The sequence below is a fragment of the Rhinoderma darwinii genome, chromosome 3 (assembly GCF_050947455.1).
Source record: "Rhinoderma darwinii isolate aRhiDar2 chromosome 3, aRhiDar2.hap1, whole genome shotgun sequence".
NCBI lineage: Eukaryota > Metazoa > Chordata > Amphibia > Anura > Rhinodermatidae > Rhinoderma > Rhinoderma darwinii.
This window is the reverse complement of record NC_134689.1, coordinates 77,428,876-77,445,237: the sequence shown is the minus strand read 5'-3', so window position 1 is coordinate 77,445,237 and position 16,362 is coordinate 77,428,876. Positions and strand designations below refer to the sequence as shown.

Genomic DNA, 16,362 nt, shown 5'->3' with positions numbered 1-16,362 from the left:
AAGACAATACCGATTCCTCTGCTTACTTGAGTGAATGTTATAGAGAATGGAACTCCACTAAACTACTGCTGGGTACCTCCCAGGGTAGTTTTTCTGTATTTTCAGGTTAAAGCAAGAACAAACCCACTATGCCAAAACACGCCCCAAAATGTTAGACTCTTCAGATGACTGGCTTGGCATCCAATCTTGAAAGTTTTCTTATTTGTGTAGGATAGGATGACCGAGCAGTCTCTCGTGAAGGCGTGGATTTAAATCCCACTTTTGAATACTCATATTTAAGTAAACTATGTAAGACAATACCGATTCCTCTGCTTACTTGAGTGAATGTTATAGAGAATGGAACTCCACTAAACTACTGCTGGGTACCTCCCAGGGTAGTTTTTCTGTATTTTCAGGTTAAAGCAAGAACAAGGGTTCTTCAGGACCTCTTTTTTACAGCACTGTTAATCATAAACCAATAACTACATGATGGAAATGGACAAGAAACAGTACTAATCTTTTTATTTTCTATTTCATATTTAAGTAACTATGTAAGACAATACAGATTCCTCTGCTTACTTGAGTGAATGTTATAGAGAATGGAACTCCACTAAACTACTGCTGGGTACCTCCCAGGGTAGTTTTTCTGTATTTTCAGGTTAAAGCAAGAACAAGGGTTCTTCAGGACCTCTTTGTTACACCACTGTTAATCATAAACCAATAACTACATGATGGAAATGGACAAGAAACAGTTCTAATCTTTCTATTTTAAATTCCCAAAAACTGGACCCTTAACATGACGGTTTTTTCTTCCATATCTGAAAGGCTTGGCTTTTCTATAAGTCAGGATGGCCGAGCGGTCTAAGGCGCTGCGTTCAGGTCGCAGTCTCCCCTGGAGGCGTGGGTTCAAATCCCACTTCTGACAATACAACTTTTATTAAACACACTGCAATGTCATTCCGACAGCGCTAATGAAAAAACCCACTATGCCAAAACACGCCCCAAAATGTTAGACTCTTCAGATGACTGGCTTGGCATCCAATCTTGAAAGTTTTCTTATTTGTGTAGGATAGGATGACCGAGCAGTCTCTCGTGAAGGCGTGGATTTAAATCCCACTTTTGAATACTCATATTTAAGTAAACTATGTAAGACAATACAGATTCCTCTGCTTACTTGAGTGAATGTTATAGAGAATGGAACTCCACTAAACTACTGCTGGGTACCTCCCAGGGTAGTTTTTCTGTATTTTCAGGTTAAAGCAAGAACAAACCCACTATGCCAAAACACGCCCCAAAATGTTAGACTCTTCAGATGACTGGCTTGGCATCCAATCTTGAAAGTTTTCTTATTTGTGTAGGATAGGATGACCGAGCAGTCTCTCGTGAAGGCGTGGATTTAAATCCCACTTTTGAATACTCATATTTAAGTAAACTATGTAAGACAATACCGATTCCTCTGCTTACTTGAGTGAATGTTATAGAGAATGGAACTCCACTAAACTACTGCTGGGTACCTCCCAGGGTAGTTTTTCTGTATTTTCAGGTTAAAGCAAGAACAAGGGTTCTTCAGGACCTCTTTGTTACAGCACTGTTAATCATAAACCAATAACTACATGATGGAAATGGACAAGAAACAGTTCTAATCTTTCTATTTTAAATTCCCAAAAACTGGACCCTTAACATGACGGTTTTTTCTTCCATTTCTGAAAGGCTTGGCTTTTCTATAAGTCAGGATGGCCGAGCGGTCTAAGGCGCTGCGTTCAGGTCGCAGTCTCCCCTGGAGGCGTGTGTTCAAATCCCACTTCTGACAATACACCTTTTATTAAACACACTGCAATGTCATTCCGACAGCGCTAGTGAAAAAACCCACTATGCCAAAACACGCCCCAAAATGTTAGACTCTTCAGATGACTGGCTTGGCATCCAATCTTGAAAGTTTTCTTATTTGTGTAGGATAGGATGACCGAGCAGTCTCTCGTGAAGGCGTGGATTTAAATCCCACTTTTGAATACTCATATTTAAGTAAACTATGTAAGACAATACCGATTCCTCTGCTTACTTGAGTGAATGTTATAGAGAATGGAACTCCACTAAACTACTGCTGGGTACCTCCCAGGGTAGTTTTTCTGTATTTTCAGGTTAAAGCAAGAACAAGGGTTCTTCAGGACCTCTTTTTTACAGCACTGTTAATCATAAACCAATAACTACATGATGGAAATGGACAAGAAACAGTACTAATCTTTCTATTTTCTATTTCATATTTAAGTAACTATGTAAGACAATACAGATTCCTCTGCTTACTTGAGTGAATGTTATAGAGAATGGAACTCCACTAAACTACTGCTGGGTACCTCCCAGGGTAGTTTTTCTGTATTTTCAGGTTAAGCAAGAACAAGGGTTCTTCAGGACCTCTTTGTTACAGCACTGTTAATCATAAACCAATAACTACATGATGGAAATGGACAAGAAACAGTTCTAATCTTTCTATTTTAAATTCCCAAAAACTGGACCCTTAACATGACGGTTTTTTCTTCCATATCTGAAAGGCTTGGCTTTTCTATAAGTCAGGATGGCCGAGCGGTCTAAGGCGCTGCGTTAAGGTCGCAGTCTCCCCTGGAGGTGTGGGTTCAAATCCCACTTCTGACAATACAACTTTTCTTAAACACACTGCAATGTCATTCCGACAGCGCTAGTGAAAAAACCCGCTATGCCAAAACATGCCCCAAAATGTTAGACTCTTCAGATGACTGGCTTGGCATCCAATCTTGAAAGTTTTCTTATTTGTGTAGGATAGGATGACCGAGCAGTCTCTCGTGAAGGCGTGGATTTAAATCCCACTTTTGAATACTCATATTTAAGTAAACTATGTAAGACAATACCGATTCCTCTGCTTACTTGAGTGAATGTTATAGAGAATGGAACTCCACTAAACTACTGCTGGGTACCTCCCAGGGTAGTTTTTCTGTATTTTCAGGTTAAAGCAAGAACAAGGGTTCTTCAGGACCTCTTTGTTACAGCACTGTTAATCATAAACCAATAACTACATGATGGAAATGGACAAGAAAAAGTTCTAATCTTTCTATTTTAAATTCCCAAAAACTGGACCCTTAACATGACGGTTTTTTCTTCCATATCTGAAAGGCTTGGCTTTTCTATAAGTCAGGATGGCCGAGCGGTCTAAGGCGCTGCGTTAAGGTCGCAGTCTCCCCTGGAGGCGTGGGTTCAAATCCCACTTCTGACAATACAACTTTTCTTAAACACACTGCAATGTCATTCCGACAGCGCTAGTGAAAAAACCCGCTATGCCAAAACATGCCCCAAAATGTTAGACTCTTCAGATGACTGGCTTGGCATCCAATCTTGAAAGTTTTCTTATTTGTGTAGGATAGGATGACCGAGCAGTCTCTCGTGAAGGCGTGGATTTAAATCCCACTTTTGAATACTCATATTTAAGTAAACTATGTAAGACAATACCGATTCCTCTGCTTACTTGAGTGAATGTTATAGAGAATGGAACTCCACTAAACTACTGCTGGGTACCTCCCAGGGTAGTTTTTCTGTATTTTCAGGTTAAAGCAAGAACAAGGGTTCTTCAGGACCTCTTTTTTACAGCACTGTTAATCATAAACCAATAACTACATGATGGAAATGGACAAGAAACAGTACTAATCTTTCTATTTTCTATTTCATATTTAAGTAACTATGTAAGACAATACAGATTCCTCTGCTTACTTGAGTGAATGTTATAGAGAATGGAACTCCACTAAACTACTGCTGGGTACCTCCCAGGGTAGTTTTTCTGTATTTTCAGGTTAAGCAAGAACAAGGGTTCTTCAGGACCTCTTTGTTACAGCACTGTTAATCATAAACCAATAACTACATGATGGAAATGGACAAGAAACAGTTCTAATCTTTCTATTTTAAATTCCCAAAAACTGGACCCTTAACATGACGGTTTTTTCTTCCATTTCTGAAAGGCTTGGCTTTTCTATAAGTCAGGATGGCCGAGCGGTCTAAGGCGCTGCGTTCAGGTCGCAGTCTCCCCTGGAGGCGTGGGTTCAAATCCCACTTCTGACAATACAACTTTTATTAAACACACTGCAATGTCATTCCGACAGCGCTAGTGAAAAAACCCACTATGCCAAAACACGCCCCAAAATGTTAGACTCTTCAGATGACTGGCTTGGCATCCAATCTTGAAAGTTTTCTTATTTGTGTAGGATAGGATGACCGAGCAGTCTCTCGTGAAGGCGTGGATTTAAATCCCACTTTTGAATACTCATATTTAAGTAAACTATGTAAGACAATACCGATTCCTCTGCTTACTTGAGTGAATGTTATAGAGAATGGAACTCCACTAAACTACTGCTGGGTACCTCCCAGGGTAGTTTTTCTGTATTTTCAGGTTAAAGCAAGAACAAGGGTTCTTCAGGACCTCTTTTTTACAGCACTGTTAATCATAAACCAATAACTACATGATGGAAATGGACAAGAAACAGTACTAATCTTTCTATTTTCTATTTCATATTTAAGTAACTACGTAAGACAATACAGATTCCTCTGCTTACTTGAGTGAATGTTATAGAGAATGGAACTCCACTAAACTACTGCTGGGTACCTCCCAGGGTAGTTTTTCTGTATTTTCAGGTTAAGCAAGAACAAGGGTTCTTCAGGACCTCTTTGTTACAGCACTGTTAATCATAAACCAATAACTACATGATGGAAATGGACAAGAAACAGTTCTAATCTTTCTATTTTAAATTCCCAAAAACTGGACCCTTAACATGACGGTTTTTTCTTCCATATCTGAAAGGCTTGGCTTTTCTATAAGTCAGGATGGCCGAGCGGTCTAAGGCGCTGCGTTAAGGTCGCAGTCTCCCCTGGAGGCGTGGGTTCAAATCCCACTTCTGACAATACAACTTTTATTAAACACACTGCAATGTCATTCCGACAGCGCTAGTGAAAAAACCCACTATGCCAAAACACGCCCCAAAATGTTAGACTCTTCAGATGACTGGCTTGGCATCCAATCTTGAAAGTTTTCTTATTTGTGTAGGATAGGATGACCGAGCAGTCTCTCGTGAAGGCGTGGATTTAAATCCCACTTTTGAATACTCATATTTAAGTAAACTATGTAAGACAATACCGATTCCTCTGCTTACTTGAGTGAATGTTATAGAGAATGGAACTCCACTAAACTACTGCTGGGTACCTCCCAGGGTAGTTTTTCTGTATTTTCAGGTTAAAGCAAGAACAAGGGTTCTTCAGGACCTCTTTTTTACAGCACTGTTAATCATAAACCAATAACTACATGATGGAAATGGACAAGAAACAGTACTAATCTTTCTATTTTCTATTTCATATTTAAGTAACTATGTAAGACAATACAGATTCCTCTGCTTACTTGAGTGAATGTTATAGAGAATGGAACTCCACTAAACTACTGCTGGGTACCTCCCAGGGTAGTTTTTCTGTATTTTCAGGTTAAGCAAGAACAAGGGTTCTTCAGGACCTCTTTGTTACAGCACTGTTAATCATAAACCAATAACTACATGATGGAAATGGACAAGAAAAAGTTCTAATCTTTCTATTTTAAATTCCCAAAAACTGGACCCTTAACATGACGGTTTTTTCTTCCATATCTGAAAGGCTTGGCTTTTCTATAAGTCAGGATGGCCGAGCGGTCTAAGGCGCTGCGTTAAGGTCGCAGTCTCCCCTGGAGGCGTGGGTTCAAATCCCACTTCTGACAATACAACTTTTCTTAAACACACTGCAATGTCATTCCGACAGCGCTAGTGAAAAAACCCGCTATGCCAAAACATGCCCCAAAATGTTAGACTCTTCAGATGACTGGCTTGGCATCCAATCTTGAAAGTTTTCTTATTTGTGTAGGATAGGATGACCGAGCAGTCTCTCGTGAAGGCGTGGATTTAAATCCCACTTTTGAATACTCATATTTAAGTAAACTATGTAAGACAATACAGATTCCTCTGCTTACTTGAGTGAATGTTATAGAGAATGGAACTCCACTAAACTACTGCTGGGTACCTCCCAGGGTAGTTTTTCTGTATTTTCAGGTTAAAGCAAGAACAAACCCACTATGCCAAAACACGCCCCAAAATGTTAGACTCTTCAGATGACTGGCTTGGCATCCAATCTTGAAAGTTTTCTTATTTGTGTAGGATAGGATGACCGAGCAGTCTCTCGTGAAGGCGTGGATTTAAATCCCACTTTTGAATACTCATATTTAAGTAAACTATGTAAGACAATACCGATTCCTCTGCTTACTTGAGTGAATGTTATAGAGAATGGAACTCCACTAAACTACTGCTGGGTACCTCCCAGGGTAGTTTTTCTGTATTTTCAGGTTAAAGCAAGAACAAGGGTTCTTCAGGACCTCTTTTTTACAGCACTGTTAATCATAAACCAATAACTACATGATGAAATGGACAAGAAACAGTACTAATCTTTCTATTTTCTATTTCATATTTAAGTAACTATGTAAGACAATACAGATTCCTCTGCTTACTTGAGTGAATGTTATAGAGAATGGAACTCCACTAAACTACTGCTGGGTACCTCCCAGGGTAGTTTTTCTGTATTTTCAGGTTAAAGCAAGAACAAGGGTTCTTCAGGAACTCTTTGTTACAGCACTGTTAATCATAAACCAATAACTACATGATGGAAATGGACAAGAAACAGTTCTAATCTTTCTATTTTAAATTCCCAAAAACTGGACCCTTAACATGACGGTTTTTTCTTCCATATCTGAAAGGCTTGGCTTTTCTATAAGTCAGGATGGCCGAGCGGTCTAAGGCGCTGCGTTCAGGTCGCAGTCTCCCCTGGAGGCGTGGGTTCAAATCCCACTTCTGACAATACAACTTTTATTAAACACACTGCAATGTCATTCCGACAGCGCTAATGAAAAAACCCACTATGCCAAAACACGCCCCAAAATGTTAGACTCTTCAGATGACTGGCTTGGCATCCAATCTTGAAAGTTTTCTTATTTGTGTAGGATAGGATGACCGAGCAGTCTCTCGTGAAGGCGTGGATTTAAATCCCACTTTTGAATACTCATATTTAAGTAAACTATGTAAGACAATACAGATTCCTCTGCTTACTTGAGTGAATGTTATAGAGAATGGAACTCCACTAAACTACTGCTGGGTACCTCCCAGGGTAGTTTTTCTGTATTTTCAGGTTAAAGCAAGAACAAGGGTTCTTCAGGACCTCTTTGTTACAGCACTGTTAATCATAAACCAATAACTACATGATGGAAATGGACAAGAAACAGTACTAATCTTTCTATTTTCTATTTCATATTTAAGTAACTATGTAAGACAATACAGATTCCTCTGCTTACTTGAGTGATTGTTATAGAGAATGGAACTCCACTAAACTACTGCTGGGTACCTCCCAGGGTAGTTTTTCTGTATTTTCAGGTTAAAGCAAGAACAAGGGTTCTTCAGGACCTCTTTGTTACAGCACTGTTAATCATAAACCAATAACTACATGATGGAAATGGACAAGAAACAGTTCTAATCTTTCTATTTTAAATTCCCAAAAACTGGACCCTTAACATGACGGTTTTTTCTTCCATTTCTGAAAGGCTTGGCTTTTCTGTAAGTCTGGATGGCCGAGCGGTCTAAGGCGCTGCGTTCAGGTCGCAGTCTCCCCTGGAGGCGTGGGTTCAAATCCCACTTCTGACAATACAACTTTTATTAAACACACTACAATGTCATTCCGACAGCGCTAGTGAAAAAACCCACTATGCCAAAACACGCCCCAAAATGTTAGACTCTTCAGATGACTGGCTTGGCATCCAATCTTGAAAGTTTTCTTATTTGTGTAGGATAGGATGACCGAGCAGTCTCTCGTGAAGGCGTGGATTTAAATCCCACTTTTGAATACTCATATTTAAGTAAACTATGTAAGACAATACCGATTCCTCTGCTTACTTGAGTGAATGTTATAGAGAATGGAACTCCACTAAACTACTGCTGGGTACCTCCCAGGGTAGTTTTTCTGTATTTTCAGGTTAAAGCAAGAACAAGGGTTCTTCAGGACCTCTTTTTTACAGCACTGTTAATCATAAACCAATAACTACATGATGGAAATGGACAAGAAACAGTACTAATCTTTCTATTTTCTATTTCATATTTAAGTAACTATGTAAGACAATACAGATTCCTCTGCTTACTTGAGTGAATGTTATAGAGAATGGAACTCCACTAAACTACTGCTGGGTACCTCCCAGGGTAGTTTTTCTGTATTTTCAGGTTAAAGCAAGAACAAGGGTTCTTCAGGACCTCTTTGTTACAGCACTGTTAATCATAAACCAATAACTACATGATGGAAATGGACAAGAAACAGTTCTAATCTTTCTATTTTAAATTCCCAAAAACTGGACCCTTAACATGACGGTTTTTTCTTCCATTTCTGAAAGGCTTGGCTTTTCTATAAGTCTGGATGGCCGAGCGGTCTAAGGCGCTGCGTTCAGGTCGCAGTCTCCCCTGGAGGCGTGGGTTCAAATCCCACTTCTGACAATACAACTTTTATTAAACACACTGCAATGTCATTCCGACAGCGCTAGTGAAAAAACCCACTATGCCAAAACATGCCCCAAAATGTTAGACTCTTCAGATGACTGGCTTGGCATCCAATCTTGAAAGTTTTCTTATTTGTGTAGGATAGGATGACCGAGCAGTCTCTCGTGAAGGCGTGGATTTAAATCCTACTTTTGAATACTCATATTTAAGTAAACTATGTAAGACAATACCGATTCCTCTGCTTACTTGAGTGAATGTTATAGAGAATGGAACTCCACTAAACTACTGCTGGGTACCTCCCAGGGTAGTTTTTCTGTATTTTCAGGTTAAAGCAAGAACAAGGGTTCTTCAGGACCTCTTTGTTACAGCACTGTTAATCATAAACCAATAACTACATGATGGAAATGGACAAGAAACAGTTCTAATCTTTCTATATTAAATTCCCAAAAACTGGACCCTTAACATGACGGTTTTTTCTTCCATATCTGAAAGGCTTGGCTTTTCTATAAGTCAGGATGGCCGAGCGGTCTAAGGCGCTGCGTTAAGGTCGCAGTCTCCCCTGGAGGCGTGGGTTCAAATCCCACTTCTGACAATACAACTTTTATTAAACACACTGCAATGTCATTCCGACAGCGCTAGTGAAAAAACCCACTATGCCAAAACACGCCCCAAAATGTTAGACTCTTCAGATGACTGGCTTGGCATCCAATCTTGAAAGTTTTCTTATTTGTGTAGGATAGGATGACCGAGCAGTCTCTCGTGAAGGCGTGGATTTAAATCCCACTTTTGAATACTCATATTTAAGTAAACTATGTAAGACAATACCGATTCCTCTGCTTACTTGAGTGAATGTTATAGAGAATGGAACTCCACTAAACTACTGCTGGGTACCTCCCAGGGTAGTTTTTCTGTATTTTCAGGTTAAAGCAAGAACAAGGGTTCTTCAGGACCTCTTTGTTACAGCACTGTTAATCATAAACCAATAACTACATGATGGAAATGGACAAGAAACAGTTCTAATCTTTCTATTTTAAATTCCCAAAAACTGGACCCTTAACATGACGGTTTTTTCTTCCATATCTGAAAGGCTTGGCTTTTCTATAAGTCAGGATGGCCGAGCGGTCTAAGGCGCTGCGTTAAGGTCGCAGTCTCCCCTGGAGGCGTGGGTTCAAATCCCACTTCTGACAATACAACTTTTCTTAAACACACTGCAATGTCATTCCGACAGCGCTAGTGAAAAAACCCACTATGCCAAAACACGCCCCAAAATGTTAGACTCTTCAGATGACTGGCTTGGCATCCAATCTTGAAAGTTTTCTTATTTGTGTAGGATAGGATGACCGAGCAGTCTCTCGTGAAGGCGTGGATTTAAATCCCACTTTTGAATACTCATATTTAAGTAAACTATGTAAGACAATACCGATTCCTCTGCTTACTTGAGTGAATGTTATAGAGAATGGAACTCCACTAAACTACTGCTGGGTACCTCCCAGGGTAGTTTTTCTGTATTTTCAGGTTAAAGCAAGAACAAGGGTTCTTCAGGACCTCTTTTTTACAGCACTGTTAATCATAAACCAATAACTACATGATGGAAATGGACAAGAAACAGTACTAATCTTTCTATTTTCTATTTCATATTTAAGTAACTATGTAAGACAATACAGATTCCTCTGCTTACTTGAGTGAATGTTATAGAGAATGGAACTCCACTAAACTACTGCTGGGTACCTCCCAGGGTAGTTTTTCTGTATTTTCAGGTTAAAGCAAGAACAAGGGTTCTTCAGGACCTCTTTGTTACAGCACTGTTAATCATAAACCAATAACTACATGATGGAAATGGACAAGAAACAGTTCTAATCTTTCTATTTTAAATTCCCAAAAACTGGACCCTTAACATGACGGTTTTTTCTTCCATTTCTGAAAGGCTTGGCTTTTCTATAAGTCTGGATGGCCGAGCGGTCTAAGGCGCTGCGTTCAGGTCGCAGTCTCCCCTGGAGGCGTGGGTTCAAATCCCACTTCTGACAATACAACTTTTATTAAACACACTGCAATGTCATTCCGACAGCGCTAGTGAAAAAACCCACTATGCCAAAACATGCCCCAAAATGTTAGACTCTTCAGATGACTGGCTTGGCATCCAATCTTGAAAGTTTTCTTATTTGTGTAGGATAGGATGACCGAGCAGTCTCTCGTGAAGGCGTGGATTTAAATCCTACTTTTGAATACTCATATTTAAGTAAACTATGTAAGACAATACCGATTCCTCTGCTTACTTGAGTGAATGTTATAGAGAATGGAACTCCACTAAACTACTGCTGGGTACCTCCCAGGGTAGTTTTTCTGTATTTTCAGGTTAAAGCAAGAACAAGGGTTCTTCAGGACCTCTTTGTTACAGCACTGTTAATCATAAACCAATAACTACATGATGGAAATGGACAAGAAACAGTTCTAATCTTTCTATATTAAATTCCCAAAAACTGGACCCTTAACATGACGGTTTTTTCTTCCATATCTGAAAGGCTTGGCTTTTCTATAAGTCAGGATGGCCGAGCGGTCTAAGGCGCTGCGTTAAGGTCGCAGTCTCCCCTGGAGGCGTGGGTTCAAATCCCACTTCTGACAATACAACTTTTATTAAACACACTGCAATGTCATTCCGACAGCGCTAGTGAAAAAACCCACTATGCCAAAACACGCCCCAAAATGTTAGACTCTTCAGATGACTGGCTTGGCATCCAATCTTGAAAGTTTTCTTATTTGTGTAGGATAGGATGACCGAGCAGTCTCTCGTGAAGGCGTGGATTTAAATCCCACTTTTGAATACTCATATTTAAGTAAACTATGTAAGACAATACCGATTCCTCTGCTTACTTGAGTGAATGTTATAGAGAATGGAACTCCACTAAACTACTGCTGGGTACCTCCCAGGGTAGTTTTTCTGTATTTTCAGGTTAAAGCAAGAACAAGGGTTCTTCAGGACCTCTTTGTTACAGCACTGTTAATCATAAACCAATAACTACATGATGGAAATGGACAAGAAACAGTTCTAATCTTTCTATTTTAAATTCCCAAAAACTGGACCCTTAACATGACGGTTTTTTCTTCCATATCTGAAAGGCTTGGCTTTTCTATAAGTCAGGATGGCCGAGCGGTCTAAGGCGCTGCGTTAAGGTCGCAGTCTCCCCTGGAGGCGTGGGTTCAAATCCCACTTCTGACAATACAACTTTTCTTAAACACACTGCAATGTCATTCCGACAGCGCTAGTGAAAAAACCCACTATGCCAAAACACGCCCCAAAATGTTAGACTCTTCAGATGACTGGCTTGGCATCCAATCTTGAAAGTTTTCTTATTTGTGTAGGATAGGATGACCGAGCAGTCTCTCGTGAAGGCGTGGATTTAAATCCCACTTTTGAATACTCATATTTAAGTAAACTATGTAAGACAATACCGATTCCTCTGCTTACTTGAGTGAATGTTATAGAGAATGGAACTCCACTAAACTACTGCTGGGTACCTCCCAGGGTAGTTTTTCTGTATTTTCAGGTTAAAGCAAGAACAAGGGTTCTTCAGGACCTCTTTGTTACAGCACTGTTAATCATAAACCAATAACTACATGATGGAAATGGACAAGAAACAGTTCTAATCTTTCTATATTAAATTCCCAAAAACTGGACCCTTAACATGACGGTTTTTTCTTCCATATCTGAAAGGCTTGGCTTTTCTATAAGTCAGGATGGCCGAGCGGTCTAAGGCGCTGCGTTAAGGTCGCAGTCTCCCCTGGAGGCGTGGGTTCAAATCCCACTTCTGACAATACAACTTTTATTAAACACACTGCAATGTCATTCCGACAGCGCTAGTGAAAAAACCCACTATGCCAAAACACGCCCCAAAATGTTAGACTCTTCAGATGACTGGCTTGGCATCCAATCTTGAAAGTTTTCTTATTCGTGTAGGATAGGATGACCGAGCAGTCTCTCGTGAAGGCGTGGATTTAAATCCCACTTTTGAATACTCATATTTAAGTAAACTATGTAAGACAATACCGATTCCTCTGCTTACTTGAGTGAATGTTATAGAGAATGGAACTCCACTAAACTACTGCTTGTTACCTCCCAGGGTAGTTTTTCTGTATTTTCAGGTTAAAGCAAGAACAAGGGTTCTTCAGGACCTCTTTTTTACAGCACTGTTAATCATAAACCAATAACTACATGATGGAAATGGACAAGAAACAGTACTAATCTTTCTATTTTCTATTTCATATTTAAGTAACTATGTAAGACAATACAGATTCCTCTGCTTACTTGAGTGATTGTTATAGAGAATGGAACTCCACTAAACTACTGCTGGGTACCTCCCAGGGTAGTTTTTCTGTATTTTCAGGTTAAAGCAAGAACAAGGGTTCTTCAGGACCTCTTTGTTACAGCACTGTTAATCATAAACCAATAACTACATGATGGAAATGGACAAGAAACAGTTCTAATCTTTCTATTTTAAATTCCCAAAAACTGGACCCTTAACATGACGGTTTTTTCTTCCATTTCTGAAAGGCTTGGCTTTTCTATAAGTCTGGATGGCCGAGCGGTCTAAGGCGCTGCGTTCAGGTCGCAGTCTCCCCTGGAGGCGTGGGTTCAAATCCCACTTCTGACAATACAACTTTTATTAAACACACTGCAATGTCATTCCGACAGCGCTAGTGAAAAAACCCACTATGCCAAAACACGCCCCAAAATGTTAGACTCTTCAGATGACTGGCTTGGCATCCAATCTTGAAAGTTTTCTTATTTGTGTAGGATAGGATGACCGAGCAGTCTCTCGTGAAGGCGTGGATTTAAATCCCACTTTTGAATACTCATATTTAAGTAAACTATGTAAGACAATACCGATTCCTCTGCTTACTTGAGTGAATGTTATAGAGAATGGAACTCCACTAAACTACTGCTGGGTACCTCCCAGGGTAGTTTTTCTGTATTTTCAGGTTAAAGCAAGAACAAGGGTTCTTCAGGACCTCTTTGTTACAGCACTGTTAATCATAAACCAATAACTACATGATGGAAATGGACAAGAAACAGTTCTAATCTTTCTATATTAAATTCCCAAAAACTGGACCCTTAACATGACGGTTTTTTCTTCCATATCTGAAAGGCTTGGCTTTTCTATAAGTCAGGATGGCCGAGCGGTCTAAGGCGCTGCGTTAAGGTCGCAGTCTCCCCTGGAGGCGTGGGTTCAAATCCCACTTCTGACAATACAACTTTTATTAAACACACTGCAATGTCATTCCGACAGCGCTAGTGAAAAAACCCACTATGCCAAAACACGCCCCAAAATGTTAGACTCTTCAGATGACTGGCTTGGCATCCAATCTTGAAAGTTTTCTTATTTGTGTAGGATAGGATGACCGAGCAGTCTCTCGTGAAGGCGTGGATTTAAATCCCACTTTTGAATACTCATATTTAAGTAAACTATGTAAGACAATACCGATTCCTCTGCTTACTTGAGTGAATGTTATAGAGAATGGAACTCCACTAAACTACTGCTGGGTACCTCCCAGGGTAGTTTTTCTGTATTTTCAGGTTAAAGCAAGAACAAGGGTTCTTCAGGACCTCTTTTTTACAGCACTGTTAATCATAAACCAATAACTACATGATGGAAATGGACAAGAAACAGTACTAATCTTTCTATTTTCTATTTCATATTTAAGTAACTATGTAAGACAATACAGATTCCTCTGCTTACTTGAGTGATTGTTATAGAGAATGGAACTCCACTAAACTACTGCTGGGTACCTCCCAGGGTAGTTTTTCTGTATTTTCAGGTTAAAGCAAGAACAAGGGTTCTTCAGGACCTCTTTTTTACAGCACTGTTAATCATAAACCAATAACTACATGATGGAAATGGACAAGAAACAGTACTAATCTTTCTATTTTCTATTTCATATTTAAGTAACTATGTAAGACAATACAGATTCCTCTGCTTACTTGAGTGAATGTTATAGAGAATGGAACTCCACTAAACTACTGCTGGGTACCTCCCAGGGTAGTTTTTCTGTATTTTCAGGTTAAAGCAAGAACAAGGGTTCTTCAGGACCTCTTTGTTACAGCACTGTTAATCATAAACCAATAACTACATGATGGAAATGGACAAGAAACAGTTCTAATCTTTCTATTTTAAATTCCCAAAAACTGGACCCTTAACATGACGGTTTTTTCTTCCATATCTGAAAGGCTTGGCTTTTCTATAAGTCAGGATGGCCGAGCGGTCTAAGGCGCTGCGTTAAGGTCGCAGTCTCCCCTGGAGGCGTGGGTTCAAATCCCACTTCTGACAATGCAACTTTTATTAAACACACTGCAATGTCATTCCGACAGCGCTAGTGAAAAAACCCACTATGCCAAAACACGCCCCAAAATGTTAGACTCTTCAGATGACTGGCTTGGCATCCAATCTTGAAAGTTTTCTTATTCGTGTAGGATAGGATGACCGAGCAGTCTCTCGTGAAGGCGTGGATTTAAATCCCACTTTTGAATACTCATATTTAAGTAAACTATGTAAGACAATACCGATTCCTCTGCTTACTTGAGTGAATGTTATAGAGAATGGAACTCCACTAAACTACTGCTTGTTACCTCCCAGGGTAGTTTTTCTGTATTTTCAGGTTAAAGCAAGAACAAGGGTTCTTCAGGACCTCTTTTTTACAGCACTGTTAATCATAAACCAATAACTACATGATGGAAATGGACAAGAAACAGTACTAATCTTTCTATTTTCTATTTCATATTTAAGTAACTATGTAAGACAATACAGATTCCTCTGCTTACTTGAGTGATTGTTATAGAGAATGGAACTCCACTAAACTACTGCTGGGTACCTCCCAGGGTAGTTTTTCTGTATTTTCAGGTTAAAGCAAGAACAAGGGTTCTTCAGGACCTCTTTTTTACAGCACTGTTAATCATAAACCAATAACTACATGATGGAAATGGACAAGAAACAGTACTAATCTTTCTATTTTCTATTTCATATTTAAGTAACTATGTAAGACAATACAGATTCCTCTGCTTACTTGAGTGAATGTTATAGAGAATGGAACTCCACTAAACTACTGCTGGGTACCTCCCAGGGTAGTTTTTCTGTATTTTCAGGTTAAAGCAAGAACAAGGGTTCTTCAGGACCTCTTTGTTACAGCACTGTTAATCATAAACCAATAACTACATGATGGAAATGGACAAGAAACAGTTCTAATCTTTCTATTTTAAATTCCCAAAAACTGGACCCTTAACATGACGGTTTTTTCTTCCATATCTGAAAGGCTTGGCTTTTCTATAATGCAGGATGGCCGAGCAGTCTAAGGCGCTGCGTTAAGGTCGCAGTCTCCCCTGGAGGCGTGGGTTCAAATCCCACTTCTGACAATATAACTTTTCTTAAACACACTGCAATGTCATTCCGACAGCGCTAGTGAAAAAACCCACTATGCCAAAACATGCCCCAAAATGTTAGACTCTTCAGATGACTGGCTTGGCATCCAATCTTGAAAGTTTTCTTATTTGTGTAGGATAGGATGACCGAGCAGTCTCTCGTGAAGGCGTGGATTTAAATCCCACTTTTGAATACTCATATTTAAGTAAACTATGTAAGACAATACCGATTCCTCTGCTTACTTGAGTGAATGTTATAGAGAATGGAACTCCACTAAACTACTGCTGGGTACCTCCCAGGGTAGTTTTTCTGTATTTTCAGGTTAAAGCAAGAACAAGGGTTCTTCAGGACCTCTTTTTTACAGCACTGTTAATCATAAACCAATAACTACATGATGGAAATGGACAAGAAACAGTACTAATCTT

At 39.6% G+C, this 16,362-nt stretch overlaps 14 non-coding genes across 14 annotated transcripts; all 14 read left to right on the top strand.

The window, feature by feature from the left end:
• The first annotated feature begins 821 nt into the window (after window positions 1–821).
• Window positions 822–904, top strand: TRNAL-CAG (transfer RNA leucine (anticodon CAG)). Its single transcript has one exon. It is a non-coding gene; the product is annotated as a tRNA-Leu (tRNA).
• A 1,638-nt stretch (window positions 905–2,542) lies between these two features.
• TRNAL-AAG (transfer RNA leucine (anticodon AAG)) lies at window positions 2,543–2,625 on the top strand. Its single transcript has one exon. It is a non-coding gene; the product is annotated as a tRNA-Leu (tRNA).
• Window positions 2,626–3,137: 512 nt separating this feature from the next.
• Window positions 3,138–3,220, top strand: TRNAL-AAG (transfer RNA leucine (anticodon AAG)). The gene has a single exon. It is a non-coding gene; the product is annotated as a tRNA-Leu (tRNA).
• Window positions 3,221–3,973: 753 nt separating this feature from the next.
• On the top strand, window positions 3,974–4,056 carry TRNAL-CAG (transfer RNA leucine (anticodon CAG)). The gene has a single exon. It is a non-coding gene; the product is annotated as a tRNA-Leu (tRNA).
• A 753-nt stretch (window positions 4,057–4,809) lies between these two features.
• On the top strand, window positions 4,810–4,892 carry TRNAL-AAG (transfer RNA leucine (anticodon AAG)). Its single transcript has one exon. It is a non-coding gene; the product is annotated as a tRNA-Leu (tRNA).
• Window positions 4,893–5,645: 753 nt separating this feature from the next.
• On the top strand, window positions 5,646–5,728 carry TRNAL-AAG (transfer RNA leucine (anticodon AAG)). The gene has a single exon. It is a non-coding gene; the product is annotated as a tRNA-Leu (tRNA).
• Window positions 5,729–6,771: 1,043 nt separating this feature from the next.
• TRNAL-CAG (transfer RNA leucine (anticodon CAG)) lies at window positions 6,772–6,854 on the top strand. Its single transcript has one exon. It is a non-coding gene; the product is annotated as a tRNA-Leu (tRNA).
• A 2,186-nt stretch (window positions 6,855–9,040) lies between these two features.
• TRNAL-AAG (transfer RNA leucine (anticodon AAG)) lies at window positions 9,041–9,123 on the top strand. The gene has a single exon. It is a non-coding gene; the product is annotated as a tRNA-Leu (tRNA).
• Window positions 9,124–9,635: 512 nt separating this feature from the next.
• TRNAL-AAG (transfer RNA leucine (anticodon AAG)) lies at window positions 9,636–9,718 on the top strand. Its single transcript has one exon. It is a non-coding gene; the product is annotated as a tRNA-Leu (tRNA).
• A 1,349-nt stretch (window positions 9,719–11,067) lies between these two features.
• TRNAL-AAG (transfer RNA leucine (anticodon AAG)) lies at window positions 11,068–11,150 on the top strand. Its single transcript has one exon. It is a non-coding gene; the product is annotated as a tRNA-Leu (tRNA).
• Window positions 11,151–11,662: 512 nt separating this feature from the next.
• TRNAL-AAG (transfer RNA leucine (anticodon AAG)) lies at window positions 11,663–11,745 on the top strand. Its single transcript has one exon. It is a non-coding gene; the product is annotated as a tRNA-Leu (tRNA).
• Window positions 11,746–12,257: 512 nt separating this feature from the next.
• TRNAL-AAG (transfer RNA leucine (anticodon AAG)) lies at window positions 12,258–12,340 on the top strand. Its single transcript has one exon. It is a non-coding gene; the product is annotated as a tRNA-Leu (tRNA).
• Window positions 12,341–13,689: 1,349 nt separating this feature from the next.
• On the top strand, window positions 13,690–13,772 carry TRNAL-AAG (transfer RNA leucine (anticodon AAG)). Its single transcript has one exon. It is a non-coding gene; the product is annotated as a tRNA-Leu (tRNA).
• A 996-nt stretch (window positions 13,773–14,768) lies between these two features.
• On the top strand, window positions 14,769–14,851 carry TRNAL-AAG (transfer RNA leucine (anticodon AAG)). Its single transcript has one exon. It is a non-coding gene; the product is annotated as a tRNA-Leu (tRNA).
• Window positions 14,852–16,362: the final 1,511 nt, after the last annotated feature.